Raw genomic sequence first — 3105 nt, forward strand, 5'->3', positions numbered from 1 at the left:
TCCAATAACTTACAATCATTTGTAAAGTTCTCAAGTGAGACCTTCAGAGCCTTCCAGTACTTAGAGCACTTTAAGATTCTTATGGTTAATTAAATCATGGTTTGACTTAATCCTTACTTCACTTAACAAGAGGTTAAGTACTGTGGGTGGGGATGGGGTAAAGTATATGAGAAAATAGAATTTGGGGGAGGGATACAAATAGTTCATGTAATGATTTGGTTTTGGATGATACTTTGACTCATGAGGATTGCATGTCTTTGGAGGTTGCTTGAAAAGGGGTTAAGGAAAAAATGAATATAATTTGATGTAATTCAAAACTCTTGAAAAGAGTACTTCTAATGAAACAGAAAAGGAGAGGGTACTTAATGATTTTGAGGTGATACTGCTTATCAAAAAGCAATCAATCAATCAATCAATCTGTGATGGCACTTTGCTAAAAATTTGAGCTTAGCAAGCAATCAATTAATCAAACTGTGATGGATGGTACCTGATTAATGGTACCTGAGTGATAAATAACACCAGGTAAAGAGGCAATGAAGGAAGGATAACTTAGAACACTGAGTAAATTTTATTCAATATATTTGGTTCAGAAAGATACATTCCCACTTGGGTTTAAAAATCTATCCAACTCTACAGGGAAGGGGGGCAGAGGAAGAGAAAGATAAGGGAAGAAGACAAGGGTAAATTTAAAGTTAAATTTTTAAAGAAAAGTTAAACGAGTAATGGAGTAAAACTTTGGTGAGGAGGAATAAGAGTAAAAGAAAGAAAAAAATTTAAAGGATAAAGATAGAAAGGAGGGAAATACAGAACTAGTAATCTTAACTGTATAGGTAAATGGGATGAACTGTCCCATAAAATAGAAGTGGATAGTAGAATGGATTGAAAACTAGAATTCTACAATATGTTATTTACAAGAAACACATTTTAAGCAGAGAGATACACATTGCATAAAGGTAAAAGGATGGAGCAAAATATACTATGCTTCAACTGAAGTAAAAAAATCAGAGGTAGCCATCCTGATCTCAGATAAAGTAAAAGCAAAAATAAATCTTATTAAAAGGATTAAGGAAGGAAACTACATCTTCTTAAAAGGCACCATAGGTAATGAAGCTATATCATTATTAAACATGTATGCACCTAGTAGTATGACTTCCAATTTCCTGGAGGAAAAGTTGAGAGAATTATAAGGACACATAGACAGCAAAAGCTTAATAAGGAGGGACCTCAATCTCCCTCTCTCAGAACTAGATAAATCTAACCAAAAATAAACAAGAAGGAAGCTGAGAAGGTGACTAAAATCTTAGAAAACTTATATATGATAGACCTTTGGAGAAAACTTAATGGGACCTATGGTCATGCATGAAGACATAAAAACCTTTTAATCAAATGCAGAAAGGCAGAAATAATATATGTATACTTCTAAGACCATGATGCAATAAAAATTACATTTAATAAAGGGTCATGGAAAGAGAAACAAAAAAGTAATTGGAAATTAAATAACTTAATTTTAAATAATGAGTGGATCAAACAACAAATCATAGGAATAATCAATTATTATATCCAACTCAATGTATACCATGGAAATAATATAAAGACTGGCAAATTACCTTCTGTGGAGATGGGGGGAGAGATGTAAGATTAGGGGAAAAATTGTAAAACTCAAAATAAATAAAATCTTTATAATTAAAAAAAAAGAATTCCTACATCTACTCATCTCTTCTCTCATAATATCATATGTATCACATTTATTATCCACAATAAAAATGTCATATATGTTTGCCCTTCAAAAAAATAATAATTATATCAAGAAAATGATAATTATCAGACATCTTCCTAAAATTTATGGGATGCAGACAAGCCAGTTTTGAGGGGAAACTTTTTATTTCTAAATGCTTATGTGAATAAAATAGAGAAAGAGATCCCTGAATTGGATATGTAACTAAAAGAGGTTTGGAAAAGAACAAATTAAAGATTCCCAATAAATACCAAATTAAAAATTCTGAAAATCAAGGGAAAGATTAATAAAACTGAAAGCAAGAAATTGATCTAATAAATGAAACTGAGAGTTGGTTTTATGAAAAAGCCAATAAAATCTGATTTTAAAAAAAGAAAGAAGATAACCAAATTACCAGTATCAAAAATGAAAAGGATGAACTAACCACCAATGAGGAGGAAATAAAGAGATAATTCAGAGTTACTTTGTACAACTGTATGCCAATAAATTTGATAGTCTGAATGAAATAGATGAATATTTACAAATATACAGACTGTCCATATTAACAGAAAAGAAAATAGCATACTTAAATAATTCCATTTCAGAAAAAGACATGGAGAAAACCATCAACAAACTCCCCCCCAAAAAAACCTCCAGGTCCAGATGGATTTATAAGTGAATTTTACCCAATATTTAAGGAACAATTAATTCCTATTCTACATAAATTATTAAAAATAGGAGGAGTTCTATGGTAGACTTATGGAGGAAACTGAATGGGGATAGAAAGGAATATACCTTTTTCTCTGCAGTATATGGAACTTATACAAAAATTGACCATGTATTAGGACATAAAAACCTAATGATCAACTGCAGAAAGGCAGAAATAGTGAATATATCTTTCTCAGATCACAATACAATAAAGGTCATATGCAGTACTGGGCCAAGGACATATAGACCCAGGTCAAATTGGAAACTGAATAACCTCATTTTAAAAAAATGAGTGGACCAAAAAACAAATTATAGAAAGAATTAACTATTTTGTCCTAGATAATGATAATAATGAAACAACATACCAAAACCTATGGGATTCATTCAAAGTGACTCTCAGGGGACATATTATAGCTCTAAATGCTTACATGAATAAATTCGAGAAAGAGGAAATCAAAGAACTAAACATGCAACTAAAAAAATTAGAAAAAGAATAAAACAAAAATCCCCAATTAAATACCAAATTAGAAATTCTAAAAATTAAAGGAGAAATTAATAAAATCAAAAGCAAAAAACTGTTGAATTAATAAATAAAACCAAAAGTTGGTATTATGAAAAAACCAATAAAATTGATAAACCTCTGGTCAATTTGATTAAAAAAAAGAAAGAAGAAAACCAAATCG

This window comes from Macrotis lagotis, chromosome X, assembly GCF_037893015.1.
Source record: "Macrotis lagotis isolate mMagLag1 chromosome X, bilby.v1.9.chrom.fasta, whole genome shotgun sequence".
NCBI lineage: Eukaryota > Metazoa > Chordata > Mammalia > Peramelemorphia > Peramelidae > Macrotis > Macrotis lagotis.